This window comes from Pagrus major, chromosome 21 (genome assembly GCF_040436345.1).
Source record: "Pagrus major chromosome 21, Pma_NU_1.0".
NCBI classification, from domain to species: Eukaryota; Metazoa; Chordata; class Actinopteri; order Spariformes; family Sparidae; genus Pagrus; species Pagrus major.
In genome coordinates, this window is record NC_133235.1 from 26,278,577 (window position 1) to 26,289,971 (window position 11,395).

Below are 11,395 nucleotides of genomic sequence, written 5' to 3' on the forward strand. Positions count from 1 at the left end.
CAGCATGCTAACTAGCTCACAATGTAAACATGCTGATGTTGAGCAGGTGTCCTGTTTACCATTTTCAGCATCTCAGGATGTTGAGTGTGAAGTCAGTGTGGATGAATTACATAGCACCATGTGTGATTTATTACAAGAGACAGAAAAACCCATTTTAAATGCATTAGATTTATGTATACTTGAATAATAAACACTTGAATAAACACATTATGATTATGCTGAAGTCCCCCTCAACTTTATGTATTTAATTTTTACACGCTGACTCAACATGATGGAAGAATTTTGCATAAAATGTGACCCTTTACATTTAACTTGTGTCATAAAATTAAATGAAACATTTTCAAGGGGCTTTATGTAACAATTTGTGGCAATTTACATGTATTAATCCCTTTTTTATTGGCCATATGTGAACGGCTTGTAACGTGACGTGAAAAATTAGACCTTCCCCGTCTCTCTCGGTCGCCTTTACAAGCCTGCGGATGATTTGCTGGAGTTGTTTTAAAGCTGGATTTCTTTGGAAAAGAAGGGTCGAATTTTTTGGTGACAATCCAAAGCACGTTCATCAGTGCCTCGCTCTGATGCCTCCGCTCACAGGAGAGTAACAGTAGCTAATGTTCGTTTGGAAATGGAGTCCGCTAACAAAACTAATGACCGGCTTCCAGCACTTCCAGCACAGCACAGACATTTCACAGAGCCTCTTTAAAGTCGATGTTCTGGGCCTAACTTTTGGGGTGTATTTGGTCAAAGTATTGGACTAATTCACATTTTGACACGATGGTGGCATAACGGGGACAGTCAGGGGATCACCAAAGTGCAGGATTTGTCCTCTGGAGACCATGAATTGTACAAAATGTAACAGCAGTTGTTGAAACATTTCAGTCTGGACCAAAGTGACGGACTGACCGACCAACTGCACGACTAAAAACCAAGATAAAGGGGTCAAACAGTCAAAAACAAGCCCTCATGCTGTACATCAGCATCTCTCTCGCCTATAAAACCAGGACAGCGGAATAACACTGCTGCACATAAGTTACTACCAGTCATAAATTGTGGCAGCCACACCATCAAACACATGTTTAAATGTAGAAGCTTTTCTGTGCATTTACTCAAAACGCCTGTGGCTCAGCCTCACAGCTTGGCAGAGCGAGCGGTCTTTGATGTGAGAAGACTTTGAAAAAGAAGAGAAGATTTAAAGAGCAAGACGAGACAAATGAGGAGAATGAAAAAGGGCGGAGTACTCGGGGGTTTTTTTTGGCTTGGTTTTGCTGCGAGCGTTGCTGAAATCCTGGAAAACGCGGAGTGTGATGAAGCACAAATGAAAAGACGGGTCAGAAATTGAAGGAAAAAGGTGTGCGCTGCCGTTCCCATCAAATCAAGCTGAATACCATGTTTCCCCCAACCCCCGCTCACTTCCTTTCATCCTCTGTCTCTCTCCCTCCATCACCCACCTCCTCCCTTCATTTCTCTTTCTTTATATCTCTCGGCCTGTCTGTTCCAGGACAAAAACCCTGCGACTGTTTTCAAAGATAGAGCTCCCAGGTAGGGAGGTAGATGTAGTTGCTAAGGTGATGACAACTGCACATTTGAAGCACACAAATGCATCCAGGTGTACGGGCGCACACTCGTATATCCATAAGCACATTCACCTGTGTTGCCAACACTTCAGACCGTGCATGCGTTTGACTGATGTGCTGTTTGAAGACATCAGTGAGGCGGTGTGGGCTACATACTATACACCAGGGGCCACTTCAAATGAAATTCTAGCTCAGAGATTGCAGGTTTGACATCTTTAAGCCCTCTCCTCATCAGAAGCATCGGAGGAGCCCTGGAGGGGAGGCGGAGAGGCTTGTTTTGGTCTGAGTCTCCATTGGGATTCCCTGAACTAGAACTGATTGAGCCAGGTTTAGAGGTTTAGGGTCAGCCTCATTTCATTACAGCCGTTTCATGAGAGGGATCCAAATTTGATGCTTAAACCCGAAATGAAATTCTGTTTTCTTGTGTCTGGACTGAGGGATGGATGGATGGAATTAAATGAAACGTGTGTTACAGTGAGATTAGGCTCATGTGGTTACAGACCAGCTTTTCACATTAACCCGCTGCCACTGACAGATGCAGTTTGCTTCTTCACTCATAACTCAGCCCTGACTATCATTAATTCTGATGCCCTTTGTGTGATAAATGTCTCTAAATCTGCTTGGGAATGATAGGAGAAAGACATCTGTGATATCTCAGAATTTGCCTTAAAATAATCCAGTTTTTAATTTTCCTGCAGTACAAAGTAATCCAGTTATATTTGTCCGTACTTCTATGGCAAATTGCCAAAACTCAACAAAAATAGACTTAAAAAGCTGCTGTGGGAGTCAGTAGTAAGTCAGAAATAATCATCAGTGTCGAAATCCATTTTCATACAAACTTTTTCCATCACTATCTAATATGTTTGACATTTCTAAGGCTTAAAATGTCCCTTCAATTGCTTCGTATATTCCTGAAACACTGACGCTCCCCTCTATCCATTTATATACAGTATGTGTGACTCATACTTTCTGAGATCATCATAATTTCATAACCAGGCTTTGAAATTATAGCAAAACGATGTTCCCTGTGAGTCAGAACTTCCCTGAAAATCATCGCATTTTCAAGTTTTCTTAAGTAACAACAACTGATTGGATTTTTAAGCATCCCAACTCATTCTGGCTTTAGAAAGCATCGTTGTTTACTTTCAGAGAAAGTTGGCAGTGAGAAGAAAGCACTCCTCGGCCAACTACCTGGGTATATTACACACCTTCTTAATTATAGATCAAGTAAGCACTGCACTATACTGACACTGACTTTTGAATCGTATGCTCCACACTTATATAAACACTTGTATAAAAACCTGCTTGCAAGGCTGGACATCCCTTTTACTCAGTTTAAGACCCAAGTATCCAACACTTTATATCACGGTATTGTCCTGCCTAAATAATGCAATAGATGATATGATCATCTCTTGCTCGCTCGCATGTCAAGCCAAGCGAACACACAACGTGTCGCCTCATTTAAATCCCTTGGCTCTCCTCTGTCTCCCGCTTTGAAACTGAAATATTGCATTTAATGTTAAATGTATGTGAAAACGCTGCGTGCATGCTGCTACATCACACCAATTCCCCTGTAGTAATCTGCCACGACTGCTCCACGCTCCAGCTCTCACTTTTAAAAAATAAAAGCCTGAAGATGCCTTAAAAGAAGTTCGATTTTCGATATTGTGTAAAAATGATGCATATATCGCGATATTCAATAATAACTAAAACTGCCCCAAGCCCAATATGTATGTATTACTTATACTAATACAAATGTTAGGGTTTTTTTTCTTGCTTTTATTGTCCTATATACATATGGTACCCATGAAAAACAGAGTAACTGCTCTCACTGGGCCACGCTGCACGTTATAAATAAAGGTTAAATGACAAAAATAACACTGGCCAGCTGTGTCGTCATACATGCAATAACTCTGCTGAAAGCCTGCAAGTAAAGAGAGAAAAAAAGGGACCAGAAAGCCTGGGGTTCAGCATTGGACATCCCTCTTTCCTTCCTCTTTAAAGCAACCTGCACACGCTACATACCAAAACCCTGCGGCCAATCATTGATGGAGCCTCCTCATTAGACTGTGTATTGATTAAGGTTATTGATCCCTAAGATAAACCATCAGATCTTGGCCAAGGCCGGCATATTAGAGCTCTGCTGCTAGCCAGCGCCATGACAAGGGCAGTATTTTTACCGCTCTGGGCTATAAAAAGAGGTCCGGGGCAGAGCTTTGACATTCGTTTATCAAGGTTTCTGATTTTTTTTCCCCTGCTGAGCCGAAAGACATAAGAGAGAGATGAAGGATGAAAGACAGAGATGGTTTGAGCAGCAGACAAAAAAAACAAAAAAGAAAAAGAAAAAACTGCCTGCTACAGCCTTCCAGCTCATCAAGATATAAAAAACAGACCGCTGGTGACAGAATGAGTATCAGCAAATCAAGGGAAGAGAGACGAGTCGTGTGGAAAGAAGAAAGGGCTGTTATGCTATTTGTGTCAGATCATGTTGGCGTGATAGGATTAAATGGTGTGACACTGACACGGTTATCATGGGATGCATGTAATGATGGCGACAAGCCACACGGTGTAATCTACCCTCATCAGGCGAGCCCATTAGCAAATCACCTGCTAACACTCACATCATTAACCAATCAGCAGGTCATCTGAAGACGCATAATCACCTGATTTCTCCTCTTATCAGTCCGTCCATATGTTTTAGTCCTCATCAGCTGGGACTGAGCTCCATTTCATAAAGTCTTTGCCTTGTGCTCACCTGCCTCGTCTGATTGGACGGGACTCGCAGGGGGCCAGAGGCACGCTGGGAACGTCTACACAACCCCAGAGAGTGTGTCAACAAGCAACATGAAATATATCTATGTAATGATTATCTTTCTAATATTTACCCATGATCCCATCCTAAAACGCCTCTGTGGCCTTTGGTGTATGCCGGATGTGCTCATATTTGCACAGGGCATCTCAACTATTAAAGCTGCTGAGCGAGATCGATGCGCTCGCATGCTGCCACACAGAGACAGAATAAGAAGCACCATCCCCTCCACGCAGTGAGGAGCGTTCACTGACCATGAGGAAGGAATAACAACAAAACAAAAAAAGCTTAAGCTGTCTGTCTGTGGTCCACAGCCAACCAAACCCAACCTCACTGCTGCTGCTGCTGCTGCTGCAAGCACTGATGTCGGGCTGCTTGAGCCCTGACCCGTGCTGCACCCGACCACGCTACCACAGCCATTAATTAATCCTTGGATATGTGTGTGTACGCACGTGTGTGAATCTAAACGCATCTCTCTGTGGCGTTGACATTCAGCTCGTCACTGTATCTGAACTCTGTTGTTGTGATTGGGTCCACGGGCAAAAAAAATCTCTCTCTCTCTCTGTGTGTTTTCTCCCTCTGTCTCTCTCTCTCTCTCTCTCTCTTCAGCTGCTGCAGCCACTCCACTCTGTGCCTTTGTTACCGTAGCAACCAATAGCAAAACTAGGCAGAGATGTTGTATTGCAGTAGATGTAAAAAAAAAAAAAAAAAAAAAGCGAGGAGGGAGGGTTTCGCCCTCTAAACATACACATGAGCACATACGTGTGAGCGTAAACACACACACAGGCATACACACACTGATGCTTAATCATGAATTCATGATCATATGAGCCTGCACGAACATGGACACCGATATAGAGAGGTGGGGGTCCCCTCTGTCTCAGCGAGGAGGGGGATGGGGGAGCTGCAAGCATTTTGTCTCCACATTATCCACACACACACACACACACCGGCAGTGCAGCTCATTTGAAATCAATAGGTCGACAATGGAGGATATTCATTGAAAACACAACCATGCATTTATTATTACACCTTCACTTGGAAAAAGATGCTCACTGCCAAGCCTTTCTGTTTTTTTTTCATGGGGTTTCCCCTTCCAAGATGTAATATTTCAGGCTGAATGAGCCAGCTGGGCGGTCACTGCTCCTTGTTTATGTAAAAACATTAAAAAGAACAACTTTACAGGACATAAAGGTGAGCGGCGCTGCCACAAAAAGGAAGTATTTCAGAGCTTGTCGTGTATGAAAGCTGCGAGACCGCCTCTAATTATGGCAGGTTACAATAAACACAAAGAAGGATCAAGACAGTCGGATTCAAAAGTGTGAAAAAATAAATTATATGTCAGCACGAAGACTCGGCCCGAACAGAATCCTTTACATCCTCGTTCCATTTGCTCCTTGAGGAGAGTATGCAGGTTAAAGCCCGGAATAAAGTAAGAGGGCCTGCGGGTAGAAACACAGACACGGGCTAAACTGGGAGAAGTGGGTCACCTTCACACTTCAGCTCTCCACCCTACAGCTTCGTTAATAGACTTAAAAGAGATTTCCACTGCAAATGGAAAGGGCGTTAACAAAACGCATCCGTCGGAGATTTCACAGTGTTTTTCTGACTGTGGTACATCGCTGATTCCTGATAACATCAACGCAGTGAAGTTCAGATAAACATTATATGACTCCACACAATAGCTGGCCCGTCAACAACAGCAGGAGATGCATCAGTAACAGATGTTACTCTCTCGCCTCGAGCTTTAACACAAAGTTGCTGAGAGCTCAGAAGTTAAAGCATCCGATCGATGTGATACCCACATCACTCCTATCAAATCTACTTCACACTCTGAAACTCTGCCATGAAGAGAGTACAATCCAGCTATAGGCTTTTATGTACCAAGGTGCATTTCACACAAAACAAGTGTAGAAAGACTAAATATTTTCACGCGTTTCACAGATAACACACTGAAACACACAGCATCAAAATGAACAGAGCATCTGTGACGACACCTGCAGGGATGTTTTGAAGCCTGGATTCGGGAATTGTTCCGTGGTGTCACATCCCTTTTTTTGTTTTTTTTGAAGAAACTGTAAGACGATTGGCTGAAAAAGTGAAATTAGAAATTAAATATGTGCTGCGTTTCTATTTTAGGATACAAGTTGGGAATACTCGCACTCACTGCAGTAAAGAGATTCTGGAGAAATATTAGCACTTTCACGCTGCTTTCTGGTTTGATGGCCGTTTGATTGAAAATGTACGACTAACACATGGATCTTAATAATCCAGAGGGGTAAAAGCTCAAATTTTAAGATCGGTGTAATAGCTGGGCAACCCAGAATACCAGTATTTAGTACTGACAGTGTTATAGAGTTAAATGAGAAGATTGATACCACTCTCTATCTGTTCATTAAATATGAAGCTACTGCCAGCAGCCAGTTAGCTTTGATTAGTGTTGAGCAGCAGTGTCCAATATTTTTGACTTGGAGGGCCGAAACTGAAACTAACTAAAAGCAAACACATATTGTATTGTATTGTATTGTATTGTAATGTGAAGATGCTGAATGGTGCTATAGGATCCCATGTTACCATGATTGAATGACTTCCTGTGCAAAGTGCCACTCTGCCTGCCATGCTCAGATTATGAAACATTAATAATTAGTCACCCTACATATTTAAAGAGCATTTTACCTCATAGAAAAAATGAAAACAACATAAATTAAACATTTTGTCGTCATCTGGAAGGCAAAATACAACCTTATGGTACCTGCCCATCTCTGTTGACAAGAATGTCAACAGAGAGAAAGAGCTAGATGAGCTCTGAAGATTAAAAAAATAATCCACCTGGCAGAAAAGTAAAGTGTAAAAATGACGACTCAAGGTTATGTACCGGTCCATTTCTTGACTTAGAGCAGTGACTTCATGGAGTTTCTGCTGGTTGACTGGCAACAACTCCCAGCCAATGAAATGGTTCAGCACACAGCCCCTGTAAAACCTGAGAGTTCACGTCTTTACACCTCAGTTTTAAAACAGACAAGACGTGACGTGTTAATTAGTGAGTTTCAGAGGTGTTAGGTGGGTTATTTTTTAACCTTTTGGCAGAGCCATGCTAACTGTTCCCTGTGCTTCCTGTCTTTGTGCTAAGCAAAGCTAACTCGCTAATGGCTGAAGCTTCATATTAACATACAAACACGAGCGTGGTATCAGCTTCTCATCTGACTCTGCTGGAAAATGAATGAGCATACTTCCGTTTAAACGTTTAAGACAGATTATGATCATTTTCAGGTTCATGATTTTATACTGGGTTACTACTAGAATACGTTGACATGCTCTAATTCTCAAAATACGCATCATTTTTGCTGCATGGTCCTGTGCTCTGTTTTGGCTCCCGTCTCTTTAAGGCCCCCCCTCCCGAATACCCAGTCTGCTCTGATTGGTCAGCTCACACACGACTGAGCCAGCACCGCTAACAACAACAGAGCAGCCACTTGGCATGGCATGTTGACATAGTGTGATGTCACAAAGTTACTGACTTAAAGGCGGGACTACTGACGAGGCGTTTCAGGAGCAGTGATTTCTGTAGGAGAGAGGAGCTTCTGTTGGTCCAGCTTTGGTGTTTTAAACTTTCACGATCTTTTACATGCACAAGAACCTACACAGAACATAGAAGGAAAGAAAAAAAATGAAAAAGTATAATAGGTCACCTTTAATTTAATAGTCATTGTACTTTTTAAAGGTTAGCTGACCGGCCCAGTTGGTAGACATTTCCCTCACATTGCAGTAATGATGTGATATTATGAATTACATATGTGCCAGTATTGCCGGCTGGGAGCGTCAGAGCTTGATTCAAATTCAAAATGGTTGCCGTGGGAATAATTATTAGTGGTATTAAAAAATGTCCCAGAACAGGTTGCAGCGTTGGTCCAACCACATGGTGTCAAACAGGTCCGACTGAAGAGAAATGAACACACAGATTTCTATTCAGATAGCCAGATCTGGTCACATGCAAACACAAGGAAGAGCAAATGTGATTTTGGCACATACTCACTCATGCATTCATGCACGCACACACACAATCATGCTCACTTCAGCAGCGGTATCACTGTGTCATGTCTTTATCTTATCGAGGTGGAGGCGATATTCCCTCAAGTGGCTGCCTGTCTCATAAGAGCAGGTCTAATCAGAGTTAAGGGAATCTGCCTTTTGCTGTTAAATATCCCAAAATACTATTCAATCTACAGGGTCATTTATATGCTAATGCAAAGGTTACCTCTGCATAGGCCTTTTTGACGCAGGCTGCGTGCTGCCTGTTAGGTTATGTGTGCACGTACGAAAGAGGAATAAAAAGACAGAAGGAAGAGAGAGATTGTGAACGGAAGAGAGAGAGATGAAAAGAGAAGATGGGAGTGAAGAGAGAGAAGAGAGAAGATACAGAGGCAGAGAGAGAAGGGAGATATTCCCCTGGGAGAGTGCCATAGGTAATTAAAATAGGATGGACAGAGCTGGAGTCTAGCCAGAGAGAGCTCCATCTCCCCTCAGACTTCTTCTCCAATCAGGCCTTCTGCCTAAAGCCAAATTGCTGCTAGTGACAGACACACAGTAGCCTATACGGATGCAGTAAGTTATCAGCTTATGGATAATGGACATGTACATACAGCGGGATAAACACGCAGCCTCAGAAATACAGGTGCAAAGCAATCAAACACTTGCAAATGACAAAATATGTGGGCGACAGAACAGGCGATGTGTTCGACTTCTGGTGCTGCACTGAGACATGAAAACAACACACACACACACGCACACACACATGCACGATCACGGTGCTGTACAAAGCTGCAGCAAGGGCAAACGTTACTAACCAGAGTTTGACTGCAGTAAGCACATATACATTCACTGCACAGCTCCGAGCTGGAGGCGAGCACATGAGTATGCAGTGCACGCACTCAGACACACGCTATGAGCACAGAGTCGAACGCACGCACACTCCGATGAAGATGAAGATAATTACACAACAGTCGCACCGGTTTTTCATCTGTGAATCTGACCTGTTTTAGAGGCTGTTTTTGCTCTTTACTGTGAAAGGAAGTCCATGACATCCGTCTCTGGGGAGCGTCTTTTCTTCTGCTTAAAGCGAACCATTGTGATTTTCTAATACACAGTAGAAATTGGTGTTTTCGTCCTCATAAACACATTGTGATATCAGCCTTTTCTTTTGTTATATTTCTGGTTTCTTTGCTTTCTATGTTTTTACTGACCACAGCCCCAAACATCTCCCTGCCTTTCATTTCTCTACTTCAACAATGACTATGCTAAACAGGCTGTGCTAATGTCTCAACGTGGCAGCCATTACCATATATCTCATACGCTTTTAGTGGCTTCTCTTATGCTGGCGTAGAAGGAGGCTGAAAGGTAGCTCATATTCTCGTCGTGTTGTTCTTTGTGCGCTGTGATCACCGGTAAGGGTAAATATAGCTCTTTTGGCAGAAGCCCACTAAGAGGATCACAGCTCACAATAGGTGGTCCACACACAACAGACATCAAAATGCCAAAGAACCTGCTCGTGGATTGACGTGTGCACACGTGCACGCGCGCACAGCGGCGTAAACACCCAAACGCAGCGACAAAAACCCCTCCCCTGAGAGCTTTCGCCCCTCCTCGCAGGTGTGATTGTGTTTTCTGCTCCTCTCCTCTCAGTTGTGCCCGGGCCCCAGATGAAAAGACGTAATTAAAAGAGAAAAGTTGTGTTTGTTGCAAAAGGAGGGATGGGTGTGAGGAAGAGGACAGGATGAAGGAAGGAGAAAGATTAGCCACAACAAAGCTTCATCAGGCTACAAAACCATCTAGAGTAGCTGGGAGACAAAGGACTCGGATGCGCCTTTATCTCCCAATAAAAAAGTCCTCCAAATCCCTGTGGCTAAGCTGCCATAACTAAAGCCTGCCGTTGGCGTAGGTCTTCGCTGAATTTGTTGGACAACAAAAGCAGAAAAATAAAAGAAGACAGAGCAAGAGCCCGAGAAAAGTATATACCTCCATTCATTCTGTGCAAAGAAGTAAAAAGTCAAGAGCCTCAGCGATGGCATTTGAGTAAAGGTTACTTTCTTATTTGCTTCTTTTGTTTCTTGTGTCCTCGTGTGTGCGCGCAGATGTGCGCGAGTGCCTCAGCGAAAGCGTGAAGTGGACGGATCATTTTCTCGCTATGCAATTTTGCAATGTAAATGAGAAAACAGACGGCGAGAGATTAGACTACCTTTATCTTTTTAAGTTGAAACAGCTGCGATATCGCTCACATCCAAAATTGCCAGGCAGTTATACGGGAGGAGCAGCTGCATGCAAACGGAGAGAGAGAGGTTCATTTGGGAGACAAGATTCATAGTTAATTAAACTGAAATTAAGTTATTTAACTGTTAGCAAATAATGACACACTTTCTAAACAATTTCCTAAGCAATGCCAAGGTTTATAAACATCAGAGGCAACTTTACAATGAACAGATGATTAATAAATGGCTTAAAAAGAATTTGGTAACACTTTCTATGAAGCCCTTGTATATAATCAAACTATGGCCGGATCGATTCCCCCGATTTTTTGGGCAGATGCCTTTACTGATGTAAGGAATCTAAAAATTCTGATATCAGTATATCGGCCGACTCATAACTCATTATGACGCCTGTCAAGCATTAAAACATACTCATGATGGATTATAGTGTGCCTGTACTTATAAGCAACTAATAAATATTCATAATGCTTCATAACAACAATCGTACATTATAAAGCATTTTATGTCGACTCACAAGGCCAAGTATCGATTCTTCACTGTTGCTGGTCACTCACTATTTGTGCACGGATCATAGTGTGGTGAGTTGTAATACATTATGACTATTTTTAACACACTATAAACACTATTTTAATGCATTATAATGTGATTATAAGTTACTGTAATTAGCCATTGGGTGCCTTAAGTAAAGTAATGAAATCTCTGTGCTATAGGCAGATACAGCTGGTTACAAGTCACTGTTTGCTTTAAAGGTC